The 14,068-nt window shown below is 41.4% G+C and overlaps 1 protein-coding gene across 6 annotated transcripts in view; it reads right to left on the bottom strand.

The window, feature by feature from the left end:
- The window catches only part of SETBP1 (SET binding protein 1), a 370,608-nt gene that overhangs the window by 108,504 nt on the left and 248,036 nt on the right, over positions 1–14,068 (bottom strand). The window lies entirely within an intron of this gene.

Raw genomic sequence — 14,068 nt, 5'->3', positions numbered from 1 at the left:
GGTGGAGTAGAGAAGGAGAGAAAGAGAGATGAAAATGAGCATGTTGGAACTATTTAAAATTTAATGTCAAAAGGTCTAAATATTTAAAGGTTAGAAACAACCATCTTAAATTCCAGAATGCTTTGTGGAGATTGTTTATTTATTTATTTATTTATTTATTTATTTATTTATTGGCTTTTCAGGGCCACACCCGCATATGGAGGTCCCCAGGCTAGGGGGCAGATCAGAGCTACAGCTGCCGGCCTATGCCACAGCCATGATCGGAGTTGTGTCTGCAACCACAGCTCATGGTAACGCTGAATCCTTAACCCACTGAGCAAGGCCAGGAATCGGACCCACAACCTCATGGTTCCTAGTTGGATTTGTTTCCGCTGCACCATGACGGGAACTCCATGTGGAGGTTTTTTCAACTGCTTTAGTAAAAATACATGTGTTGATTTTGAACCTTAATAAGGATGCTTTAATCACTGTCTATCTCCCTGACCTGCTCCAATAACGGAAACTCTAACCTATCTTGGTTGAATGTAATCTCAAAATAAGAACTGTTTGGAGACAGGGAGGGCCCTAAAAGTCACTCAGCCCAATGCTTCTATTTTCCAAAAGAAGAAGTTAAAATTTCAACCATGGAGAGTCCCACCCATGGTGGCAGAGTCCAGGAGAGAAGCCGAACTTCCCAACTCCCTGTGTTTTTCCCCAACTTAAGCAGCCACTTATTTGAGCCCTGGCTTCTCAAATACACATCTTTCCCTTGCTTCTGCCTATTGCAGTTCATTTCTGTTTGGAGGTTATCCTGGAGTTCAACACCTCTGCACTCAAACAAGCAGTTCATGAGGAACCACTACAACAGCGAGAAACAGCACAAGTTGGAGAATTAAGGGAGGCGTGTGTGAAGACTGCATGGGGAGAGTGGGCCAGTCAAGGGCATGGAGAAGAAATGAAAAGAAGGAAAGTTACCTATCTGTTGTGTTTTTCCCTACATCAGTTCTACATGAATGCCTTCAGACTTTGGCACCTTCCTCAAACTGACTCTTTAGCCAGAAGAGGCAGAACCTGTGCTATAACCAACATCCATAAACTCACAAAGGGAATAAAGAGTGAACACATAATTTTGAGATATTAAAACTGTTTTTAATATAGACATGTTCACAATGTTCCAGATAGATTTTAAACCACACTACCAGTACAAAGAAGCATTCTTCAAAGCCTATTTTAAGTCCTGTTTTATACATAGAGGATGCATTACCCTTTGTTAAAGAAGGGAAAATATTAGTAAATTAAGAAAGCTTTGAAAATATCCCCAGTGAGAAATATACGATGACTAGCATAGTCAATTTAGAAGGTTTTAACCTATAATATGTATCTGTTGATGTATGTATGTATATATGTATGTATGTATGTGTCAAGCTAACTAGCTATATCTATCATCTATCATCTATCTAATCTATCTATATCTCTGTCTTTTTGCCATTGATGCTATAGGATTTAAGCTTTATTAGAAGGCAGTTCTTACAGATCATGTTAAGAGTCAAAACATAACTGGCAGAAAGAATTATGGGTAAAATTCAATATAACAAAGCAACGAAAGTTTCATTCACACTAGTTCCTGGAATCCCTAGGGTTATTTTCTGCCTCCCTGATTTTGTGAAATCCTGTTTATATTTCTAATATTAAACCATATTTTTCAAGTATCATGAGAGAGTCTCCCCAAGCAAAGCCTGTAAGTGCCCAGGAGAAAATTAAGAGAAAAAAAGTATTTAATTTTTATTTCATCTTGACGTTTATAGTAGAGATGCTGTCATCATCAACACCTAGAGAACGATTCCCGACACTGACTTTGTCTGCTAGGTATTACTGCCGTGGCCATAGGCTGCCAGCTCATTTTTGGCAACAACAAAGAAATCTCATTCATGGCATAAAGTAGTAAATTCTACTTACTTTTTTTATCAGCCAGGGCTTTGTTAGTTTGTCATTTATGCTTTGGATTTTAGTTGGCACTATATGTATACTCACAGGATAACAGGTCTAGAAGAGGGCTTGGAGACAAAATTTCCCACTCCTTTAGGTGACAAATAATTGACTGCTCACGCTAGAACATTCTTGAGGGTTACCATTGGCACTGATTAGAAATTACAGTGGGACGAGAAGTTCAAGTTTTTATTTGGGAGCTGGAAAAACAGGACTCGTAGCCACCCTCTACCCCTGTCATCAACCCTTCTACACGTTTCCAGATCTGGACACTGAAGTCCACAGAGGGGCTTCCTGGTGCAGCTGGAATCTTGACCCCTGATTCTTGTCGGTTTTTCCCTATTGTTCCATCTTATTTTTGGCACCTAGTAGAGTCCTTAATGAACTCTTTCTTCATGTTCGAAATCTCAGTTTAATTCTAGGGATGCCCCCTATCTTACAGAAATACTCCTGTTATAAGCTTTCATGAAACCATGTTTCTCATCTTTGTTGTGCTTATCATAGTTTTAAATTTACATCTGATTTTTATACTAATTGAATTAATGCCTGTCTCTCTTTCCACCCTTTATACACCATCACAGAGCTACTAAGCCAAGAGCCTGACAAATAGCAAGTACTCAATAAACATTTATTGAATACATGAAGGAACATACATTTTACTATGGGTATTTCATTTTGCCATTAGTGAGATTAATGACCTGTATATTGCAATATATTGTCTGAAACAGTTACCCCTTTCAGCCTAATTTCTTATGCCATTCCTTCTGCATACACCATTGTCCTCATGAAGACATCTATCACAATCCTTATAATGCGATGTGCCGTTTATTTGTATACTTTTCTGTCTCCCTCTCCTAGACTGTAAGTACTTTGAGGTCAGAGACACTCTCATTTATCCTTTTATCTCCAGTATCTACTACAAAGCAAACCACCCAGAAAGTTCTCAATAAATTTTTGTTGAATGAACAAAATAATATTTGAGATGCCTATTACCATGACAAAGTATATGGCTGCATACAAAAGACAATAAACCACCGATCCTTCATTTTATAATGGCTCCTAATGAAATTGGAGCCCTCTGATTCATTAGAAGTTGAACAAAAGAGCCTTCCCAAATACTTAAGGCCTAAAGGCGTGCTTTCAAGGTAACTTCCCTTCAATGCAATTTTACTGTTAGTTCTCTCCCATCTCCTATTAATTGTTTCAATTTCCAATTAACTCTGCCTTTGGGGAAGCCTGTGTGTCAGTCAGGAGGGTGGATTTCACTCCAGCAATTGAAAGGTGGGGCCTGCTCACTTACACTCAGGGCAGCCCAGCTGAAAGTAAGCAGTTAAGCAGCTCTGGTTCCCAGTGCCTCCATCTGGACGCTGCCTGAGCCCATTGTCTCTCCCATTTCAGCTGCAGTTAGCCCTGCTGGGAGAGCTTGGCAATCAAAGGGCAGGGTGGACAAAAGGGAAGCACAACAAAGGATCCGTAGTAATGGGGGGAAGTGGTGCTTTAAACCCTGCGCTCGGAAGGCTGCGGCGAAGGGGGAAAGAGGACTGAGGCTTGCTTTTGAAGGGGTCCAGGCAAACAAGGCTTCCTTCCAGCAGTGGCTGATGGCTATATCCCGTTGCATTTCACAAAATCCCATTTCTTCATCCGTCAGCCATGACATTATATACACAATGGCGAGGCTGTCAGTTCCAGTATGTCTTTCACTGAGGATTGAACACTTACTCCATTGAGACAGAGATGGACATGGTAAAACAGACTCCCAGCTCAACTCAAGAGCAAGCAGGCTCTCCCTCCCACCCTTCTCCAGTGTCTGGGAAGATGATTCCCCACAGGGGGCTTTGACTGGGGGCCTTATTAACCCACATGCCAGCATTCATTCCCTACCCATGGCACATGGAATTCCCCTGCTAGGGATCAAATCAGCGCTATAGTGGTGACCTATGCCATAGCTGCAGCAATGCTGGATCCTTAACCCACTGCACCAGGCTGGGGATCGAACCCGTGCCTCAGCAGTGACAAAAGCCACTGCAGAGACAATGTCAGATCCTTAATCACCATAGTGAAAACTCCTCTGTTTCCTCTTCAAATTATGAATTTCTCTGGGGGAATCAGACCTGAATCTTTTAAGGCCTTTATAGCACCCTCAGCCCCCTGCAGGGCTATCTCTGAAATGGTTAGCAAATAAAGGAGGAGCTGGTGATATTCTACATTGGGCCAGATTATTTTCATGGAAAACTTTTAATATCATCAAACTCAGTATGTCTCTTGGCTGCTTCCCCTTCCCCACAGATTGATTGTGGAACCCACAATCATTCTGAAAGTGTGGCTTACTTTTTATAAGAACAGTGCTTTCTATGTACATTGAACCTAGGCCAAATGTTCATCAGGGAAACACCATTCTGAAAACTCTAGACAGATTTCTCTCCTACAGGATGTGTTTATGGAGCAAGTCCTTCTGTAATGCGAAGAATTATTTTGTAAAGCATATAACTATCCCCTTCCCCATAACCAATGTATATATCATATATATCTAAATTTGGTACAAGTCAGATTACTTTTTAAAAAGCATTTTATTTATTTAAAAGAGTTATTTTTACTTTTATTTTTTTGGCGAAGCCCATGGCATGCAGAGGTTCTTGGGCCAGGATTCAAACCCACGCCACAGCAGCCACCAGAGCTGCAGCAGTGACAATGCTGGATCCTTAACCCTCTGAGCTACTAGGGAACTCCAAGAGCACTTTATTTTTATATAATTTTTAACAACAAACAAAACATTACTGCATAGAAACTTAAAATTCCATGAAAACAGAAGAAAGGAAGTCACCCAGCCTAACCTCAGGCTTACCTAAAGCAAGGTTTGTCACAATGAGAGGACAACATGAACATTTCAGGTCTGAGAAAAATCGTATAACCCATCAAAAATTAAGCACGACTTTATTGGAAGATAAAATACTCTTTTGGGTTAGCTGTGTTGTGCTACCTCTTGCTGACACCAATGATTTAAATTTACCATTTGTTGGATATTTTTCTTTACATGAGCAGGGAAATGTGCCTGCATAGGAGGGAATGATGGGGAGCTTTATCTCTTTTTTTTTGGCATACGATGCTTCTTAAGATATGGTCCTGGATCACTGTATCTGAGCCACCTAAGGTACTGGTTATTAATACAGATTCCTGGGCTCCACTTCAGATATACTCATCTGCTATTTCCCAGGGTGGGACAAAGGAACGTACCCATGCTCCTCAGATAATTCTGATATACAATTGAGTTTTTTTTTTAAATCAATGAATTTTATTACATTTATAGTTTTACAACCACCATTGCAACCTAATTTTAGAACATTTCCATCCCAAACCCCCAGTCCACATCTCCCTCGCCACCTGTCCCCTTTGGTAACCATAAGTTTTTCAAAGTCTCTGAGTCTGTTTCTGTTCTGCAAATAAGTTCATTTGAGATGCTCAGCATCACTAATTATTAGAGAAATGCACATCAAAACTACTATGAGGTACCACCCTACACCAGCCAGAATGGCTATCATGAAAAAGTCTACAAACAATACATGCTGGAGAGGGTGTGGAAAAATGGGAACCCGCACACACTAGTGGTGGGAATGTAAATTGGTACAACTGAGGTTTAAAACCACTTATCTAATGTTTTAACACCATAATTCCTCTGGGGTGGGGCTCTTTTGTGGTTGCTGTGACATTCACAGCACTTTTGGGTGGTAAATATGCAGAGCAAACCACCACAGGCCTGTTAGGATATGCAGTTTGGCACCACTGAGCATTCCTGCTTTGCTCTCTGAACCGTGTATAATTTGCATAGTAAGAAACTCTAACATAGTCCATCCCCTGTTGAGGTTTTCCAAGTACACTGCATGGTGAGGTGGACATAAGAGTCAATTATATGGGTGGAGGAGAATACTGTCCTCCCAGAAAGAACTAGGCATGCAGGGGTTCATGACCTCCCACACTGGGACTTCTATATCCCCAGCGCATCCCAGCCAATCCCCAGAGCTCTGGGGAATCCTGGCATCCCATCCCTGAGGCTTAAAGCAAGTGCTCAAGCCTGAGCAGGAGCTGAGTGTGGGAGAAAAGGAATGTAACCAACCACACACTGTCTGATTAAAGGTTCCCAACCCTGGCTGCACGTTAGGGTCATCTAAGAAGCTTCGGAAAGCAAACCATAGCTGGAATCTGATCCAGGCCAATTAAGTCAACATTCTAGAGGTAGGACCCGGACTACAGTGCAATTTTCAAAGCTTTCAGTTATTCCAATGTGCAGACAGAGTTGAGAACCACAGGATTTTATCAAAGGCAGGGGTCTGGGTTAGGGACTAAAGAGGCGCTGATATTATCAGGAGATGTTCCAGCTCAGTGGTTTTCAAATGTGTTCCATTGAGTCCTAGGATTTTGTAAATACATTTCTGAACTGTAGCCAGTGGATTGGGCAACAAAGAAGCTCCAGACCATTTTTTTTAACCCCCAAGTGGACAGAGCAGCCTTGCAAAAGATTTCATTTAAGAGAAAAGAGGTGGATAGAGATGATTCTGTCACTTAAGACTAAAAATGGGAGTTCCCGTTGCAGCTGAGCAGAAACAAATATGATTAGGATACATGAGGACGCAGGTTCGATCCCTGGCTCCCTCAGTGGGTTAAGGATCTGGTGTTGCTGTGAGCTGTGGTGTGGGTCGCAGACATGGCTTGGATCTGGTGTGGCTGTGGCTGTGGCTGTGGCGTAGGCCAGTGGCTACAGCTCTGATTTGACCCCTAAACTTGGAACCTCCACATGCTGCAGGTGTGGCCCTAAAAAGACAAAAGACGCACACAAAAAAGACTAAAAATGATCATTTAGGCTCATGAATAGGAGGAAGGCACATGCCAACTTTCATGGAATTTGTTCTCGCAGCATCTCTCCTCAGCCCCGTTCATTCCTACATTTGTTAAAGGTACTTACAGATACACAGAAGAATGCCACTAAATACCCTATTTGAACTATTGTTTTATAATCCTCTGATTCCATAGCATTCCATGAATGTTTGTGTCCCTTCAAAATCCATATGTTGAAATCCTGACTCCCAATGTGGTCATTTTAGGAAGGGGGACCTTTGGGAGCGCAATGTGATTAGGTCATGAGAGTGGAGACTTCATGAATGGGATGAATGCTCTTAAAAATAAAAGAGATCCAAGAGACCTCTCTTGTCTTTTCCCACGTGAGGACACAGAGAGAAGATGAGTATCTATGAACCAGGAAGCAGGCTCTCCCCAGGCAGTGAATCTGCCACTGCCTTGCTTTTAGAATTACCAGCCTCCAGAACTGTGAGAAATAAATTCTCTTTTTACAAGCCACTCAGTCTATGGTATTCTGGTATGGGAGCCCAAACAGACTAAGACAATAGAATCCGAAATGCCCCTAAATGGACATGAAGTTTCCAATTACATATATACAGTTCTCATTTCCTGTCACATGCATTGCCCTGGGAAGTCACCTTAATGTGGTTCCCATAGGAACCATTCCTGATTTGCTATTTGGGGGCTGCGAGTGATATTAAAGCACTCCTCTTATTGGGGGTGATAACAGCTTACACAAACACAGAGCCACTATCACATGCTTTCTTGAGTACACAGTAATTCTATATAACTAAAAATGATTGCTGACTTGGTTCCAGCCATATCGCTTTTAATATTAGACTTAACTTTTCCATGGAAATAAACATAAAACTATAAAATATATGAAGTGACTATTTATAGGCACTGGGCAATGGGCAATATAAGCTGTGATTCTAGATAGAAGGGAAACTCAAGAGGTGCTGCTATATCCCCCGTTTCCTGCCCAGAAGAACTTTCTACACCTGGGCACAGGGAAGTGGAACCCAGAGAACTGTAATATCATTGGTAGAAGAAACAGAGATCATAGTTCGAGGATCTTGAGGGGCCTGGAATTTGGAAGACAGGGTACCTGAGAAGAGGGAGCTATGCAGAAAAGGAACCCTAGAAGCCTTTATGGAAATGTCTTTTGTCTTTGGCCAAATTTTAATCTGCACTTGGTTAAATGAAGCATAGCAGAGGCTTGCTTCTAAGGGGGCCGTAAGCTGAATACAGAATCCTACGGACACATAATATTGGGCAAATTTGGATTTCTTACTAGCCAGAGTGGGAAGACTTTAATAAATATCCCAGACAGTCAGTTCATACTGACTGTCAGAAATGGTACTTCTTCAGAGTAGGATGACTCGAGCCTTAGAATAAAAGCTATCTGAGTTCAGCCCTAGCAAAGTTTAAAAAGAATCCTTAATAGGTTAAGTCTGTTTGTCAGTAAATTATCTACCAATCAGAACAAAAATCAAACTCTTTAAAGGAAAAACAGCAAAATCTAGTGCCTCTGCAATAGACTACCTACAATATTCAGGATGCAATACAAAATTATTAGGCAACCACCCAAGTTGGCAAATGCGGCCAATACTCAGGAGGGCAGATGAAGATCCAAAGCCTTCAAAACAACCATTATGAAGATGGCCAAGTATTAAGGAAAAGATGAGAATAATTGATGAATGTGGGGAAAACCTCAGCATAGATTTGGTAAATTTGGTAAATGGCAAATTTGCCAAAGTAACACAATGAAATGCTATGTTGGAAAAATAAAATATCTGAAATGAAAAATTCTCCAGATAGGCTTAACAGCTTACAGGGCACAGTAGAAGAGAAGCTTGAAGACAGCAAAAGTTATCCAAATTGAGGGGTATGTGGGGTGGGGGAGGGGATTTAAATAAATAACCCCTCCACCCAAAACAGCACTTCAGTGACCCATGAAACAGTATGAAGTGATCTAACATACATATAATTAGAATCCCATAAGTAGGGGAGAGAGAATAATGCATGTGGATTCACAAAGCTAAACTTAACAAATCCCAAGCAGAATAAACACAGAAAAAAACTACATTTAGGTACACTGTAAGCAAAAACTACATCTAGGTACAATGTACATCTAGGCATGTTGTAGACCACAGAGAAAATGTTAAAAGTAGCTAGAGAAATAAAGGCACATTATATACAGGGAAATAAGTGCAAATATAATGCCTGACTTGTTATCAAGCCAGAATATAATAAAATAATATCTTTAAAGTACTAAAATGAAAACAAAGGCAATTTAAATTTCTCTATCCCATGAAACCATTCTTTAAAACTGAAGGCAAAATAAATACTAATGGAAATCATTTCTGGCAGACCTGAATTATAAGAAATGCAAAATGAAGTTCTTTAGGCTAAAGGGAAATAACACCAGATAGAAACTCAGGTCTACATGAATGAATGAAAAACGTGGAAATGGTAAATATGTGGGCATATATACAACACCTTATTCTTGGTCCTAAAATCTATAAAAGGCAACTGTGTAAAGCAGAAATAACAATGAATCATGAAGTTTACGGCATTTATACAAATAAAATGTACAACAGTAAAACAAAGAATAAGAGCAGGATATATGGAAGTACACACTCCTAAGGTGTTTATATGTAAAGAGATGTAATATTGGATCAAACTACATTGTGATACTTTAAGTATGCATAGTGTAACCTCCAGAGCAACCACTAAAAATAAATTACCTATAGGGGAGTTCCTGTTGCAGTTCAGTGGACTACGAACCCAACAAGTATCCATGAGGATGCGGGTTCAATCCCTGGCCTCACTCAGTGGGTTAAGGATACAGCGTTGCGGTGAGCTGTGGTGTAGGTGGCAGACGTAGCTCCTATCCTGCATTGCCATGGGGTGACGTAGGCAGGCAGCTGCAGCTCTGATTCGACCCCTAGCCTGGGAACTTCATATACTGCAGGTTTGGCCCAAAAAGAAAAAAGTAAACAAAACAAAACAAAACAAAAAAAAAATAAAATGCCAATAGGTTTTTAATACAGAAAGTAGGAGAGAGAAAGAAGAGACACTTGCAATGTCATCTTCTAGATGACTGCCTGTAGTAATACTGATTTCTTTTGTTCTTTTTCCTGTATGTAAACCTAAACAAATGTATTTCTCATGTAATTTAGGGAATTACCAAAATAATTACACTTTGCTTAAAAAAAAATGCCAATAGAAGGAAACATGTGGGATACTTAAAAAGGCTGATTAGTCCAAAAGAGACTAGAAATGGAGAAAAAAGAACGAAGATAGATGGGACAAATAGAAAACATATAATAACATGGTAGATAAACTCAACAATATAGGTAACTACATTAACTCTAATAGTGAATGCCTCCTCTCGAACAAACAAAACCAAAAACAGGGGGTATACTGTCAAACAGAATAAAAAAGTAAGGCCCGACTATATGCTATCTACAAGAACTGCACATTAAACACAAAGGCACAGACAGTGCAAAAGGAGGGAATAAGACAACACACAAACATCAAATTTTAGAATACTGGAGTGAAATCAATACAACGCAAAATAGGCTTCAGAACAAATATGACCAGAAGTAATACAGGACATTTCAAAATAAGAGAGTCAATTCATCAAGAAGAAACAATAATCCTAAATTTGTCTACACCTCAGCACAGATATCAACAAATCTTAAAACAAATAGAGAGTTAAAAGAAGAAATCAACAATTCTGCAATTAAAAGGATTTTAACACTTCTTTCAGTAACTGCTAGAACAAATTGACTAAAAAAAAAAATATATATATATATATAGAAGATTTGATCAACACTCTCAACCAACTTAACCTCACCCAACTGCAAAATACCTTCACCAAAATGTGCTGGATCACAAAACATGTAGGAATGGTCACTGAACACATGTCAATGTCCTCAAATACCATTTGTCAGCAAGAAAATGACAATTAAAACTGCAATGAGATACCATTAAATGCCCAGTAAAAATATTGAAAATAACAAGTGTTGCCAAGGGTGTGGACAACTGAAATTCATCCATTGCTGGAGGGAGTGCAAAATGGTACTGCTTTGGAAAATGTTTTGGCCATGCCTTTTAAAGCTAAAATTACCCCATGACCCAGCAGTTCCACTCCTGTGTATATACCCAAGAAATGAAAACATGTATCCACAAATAGACTTTTACAGAAGCTTTATAGCAGCTTCTTCAGAGTAGAATACATGTGGAAACAGACCAGGTGTCCAGCAACAGAACACACAAACTCATCAATACAAAGAACAAAGTATGGATGTATTCCACAACAAGGATAAGTCACACATGCAAAATTATGCTAAGTGAAAAAGCCAGACTCCCTCAGCACCCCACAAAGGACACACTGTATAATTTCTCTTACATAAAGTTCTAGAACAGGTAAAACTAATCTATTATGAGAAATCAGAACAGTGGTTGCTTAAAGGTTGGGTGGGATCATGAAAGGGCAGGAGGGAAGTTTCTAGGGGTAATAGACACATTTTGTATAATGGTAAGAGTGTGAGTTACACAGCTATATACATTTGTCAAAACTCTTTGAACTGTATTCTTCAGATGTGTGTATTTCCATATATGTAAATTCTACCTCAATTATGTAAAAGAAAAAGAGAGAAAATACATCAAACAGTGATTACTAAGAACTCTGTATCTTTCTCTCTCTCTCTCACACACACACAGACACACACACACCCCAAAGCCACTAAGCAGAACTTAGAGACACTCTCCTTCCAATGAACACCTAAGGCAGTCAGCAATTTCATTTCCCCGCCCCCAGGCCTCACTCTCCCTTTGCACAGGGACAGCTGACAGAGCTGATCCCAAAACAATGGGGCCTGAATTAAGGAGACAGGTGCTTGTGGCTTCTGCAGGTCCCATTCTTTCCTTTCCTCATCCTTGGTGGCTTCCCTGACCTGGGCCAACAGGTACAAAGGTGAAGCTTGCCTCCACCCCAGCCACAAATCCACCTTCGAGGTAACAAGGAAGCTTGACAAGAACCTGCTCACAAATCAAAGTTAACGCTGCCCCGCCTCCCCTGTAAATCATGTGAGATCCATCTGGGTAATGACTCCTCCAGTGTAATTCCCTATTAAGAGGCTTTATCTGGAGAGATAAGCAGCTGGTTTCCGTGTCACTAATTGCTGTCTGCTGTGATTTTAAAACATCTGCACCATTGTGCTCTTCATTTTCATATTCTAATCACCCTGAAACTTGAAAAAGGTACATCATTGATTGTTTCTATGGGTTAATTAGTACACAGTCTCCTTGTAGAGACAATTTAGAGGCAGCCAGAACCTCAATCAGGAAGTTTGTTTTAAAAATTAATAACATTGGTGGTGGCTGGAGGGACTGTCACGTTCAGGGACATATCGGGACTCTCCTGGGGTGGGGGTGGGAGGAAGCCACCCTTTGTTATGCTCCAAAGAGGAGAGAAGTCAATGGGGCAGGGGGCAGAAGAGCAGGAAGTGGCAGCAGGCTGTGGCAGTACAGGACCCAGCTTGGGCACTTGGGTCCTAGTGGACCTGATGGCCATTTTCACCACCTTCCTCTCTGCTATCCCACCCCCTCCTCAACTAGCCTGAGTCCTTGTCAGCTGAAATCAGAATTATGATGAGGACTGAACAAAATACCTGAAGGTAAGAACAAGAAAGTTAAGGCAATAAGAGCATGAGAAATGATATATTTTAAAGTCTGTCCACTCCCCCTCATCAACCTCAACTGCGGGAGAAGGGCTAAGGGAGGGGGCTAAAGTATAAATGAAAGATTTGGACCATATAGGAAAGTGACACTGGAATCCAGAACTTCTCAAATTTAAATTGCACTCAATTCACCTGGGGATCTTGGCAAAATGCAGATACTGAGATAGGAGGTCTGGGGAGGTGCTGTGTGCTGCCAGGTGATGCCCATGGTCAACCATTTGAGACATGCTAATCAGGCCCTCTTTCCCCAGCCCTTGACTAACGTCACTATTCCTGAGCTCCCAGGGACAGCTGAGAGGGCATGGTGTTACGGGGAGGCTTGAATTCTATGCCAGGGTCTGAATCCCAGCTCCACAATGAATGGGACAAGCCCTGTGGCCTCTCCTGTCTTAGCTTCCTTATCTAGAAATTAACTGCAGTGTCCATGTCAAAGGGGAGTTTGAAGGATTAGAAGGTGATGAATGTACAGTACTTAACAGTGCCTGGCCCGTAGTAGGTATTACATTAATGTAACTATTATACTTATGTGTTTTTCAATAAACTGCTTTTCTGAAAAGCAACACCTGGCAGAAATGGGAGATGGAGTAGAAACATTAACCATGGAGAATGGCATTTAAGCTCAGACAGTGGATTCTTGCAATCACTCATTCTGCAAATCCTTGCGGCCAGTCCATTGCCACCCTCCACCTACAACCTAGCCCAATCCATAGCCTCCTTCATACCCTCCCTGGGAGCTACTTGACAATAGAGAATCATGGGGAGAACACTTCTGCATGAAATACATTTCTTTATTTACTAGGCATGGGTTTCCTACTTTGAGCTGAGGTCTGTTTTCCCTTGGATTGCTCTGGCCAGCTGAGGGGACAAGTATCCTTGCAGGTGTTGACATGGATCTGAGGACTAGGTCCCTGTAACTACGGGCAGACTCACCCTTGGGAGGGAGTTCCTGGCACATCCCACTGTTCTTTGCAGGCCTTAGAGGGGCTTCCCAAGTGGGTCCGGAAATGTGCTCTTATTAGGGGAAAATGATAAAGCTGAGACTTCCAATGATGTGGTACACAAACAGTCTCTTCCAACAGAAGAGCTGGAATCAGTAGAAGAAAATGTGGAGCAGAGAAAACAGCATGGAGCTGCACCACGAGGAGGCAGCTATGGTGCAGGCTTGAGGGGCTACCCGGGGTGCACCACATGCTTCCAGAAGGTACACAGAGGCCTCCTGATGGGGCCAATCAGGTCAGAGGACTTGCTCAAGCAGGGTTCCATGGATGGCACACCTCTGCTCTGTCCAGCAGCAGGCTTTGCCTGCCCTGCTGAAGCTTCTCTAGCCCTCCAACTTGGTCCCAGAAGCCCCGAGGGGTAGGGCAAGGTCTTAGCCTCAGATACATTCTGCAGCCAAAGTCCTCAGCAATAGCAGCCTCCAGATCCTGTCCATGAAGGGTTTTAAAAATGTGTCAGCTCTTCTCTCGTGTGGCCACTCCCTCAAAAAAGGAGAAAAAAGAACA

Source organism: Sus scrofa, chromosome 1 (genome assembly GCF_054392235.1).
Source record: "Sus scrofa isolate SSC_HxYL_T2T_F1_AM1 chromosome 1, Sscrofa_HxYL_maternal_Yorkshire_Landrace_v2.0, whole genome shotgun sequence".
Taxonomy (NCBI): domain Eukaryota; kingdom Metazoa; phylum Chordata; class Mammalia; order Artiodactyla; family Suidae; genus Sus; species Sus scrofa.
The sequence above is the reverse complement of the archived record's forward strand: the minus strand, read 5'-3'. Positions and strand labels throughout refer to the sequence as shown.